The sequence below is a fragment of the Phalaenopsis equestris genome, unplaced genomic scaffold (assembly GCF_001263595.1).
Source record: "Phalaenopsis equestris unplaced genomic scaffold, ASM126359v1 Scaffold229673, whole genome shotgun sequence".
In the NCBI taxonomy this organism is placed as follows: domain Eukaryota; kingdom Viridiplantae; phylum Streptophyta; class Magnoliopsida; order Asparagales; family Orchidaceae; genus Phalaenopsis; species Phalaenopsis equestris.
Genome location: NW_018247646.1, coordinates 4,680 through 4,953, shown reverse-complemented (window position 1 = coordinate 4,953; position 274 = coordinate 4,680).

Sequence of the window (274 nt, the reverse complement as noted above, 5' to 3'; positions counted from 1 at the left end):
AAATATTTATTTAACTAGCACCTAGAAAAAATTAATAAACAATGTATTCATCTATATAATACACCGAGATATATTATACACGTGTACTCCAATCTGTTGGTTGGCATCTACGATATATGACCTCAAATCGATGTTTGAATACCCTCTGACAAAGTTGGCCTTAAGTAGGTGTACTAAAATTGTTAGGCAAATTAAAAGTGATTGGAGGCTCATATAATAGTATGTGGTCATCCCTTTAATATATATATATATATATATATATATATATATATGA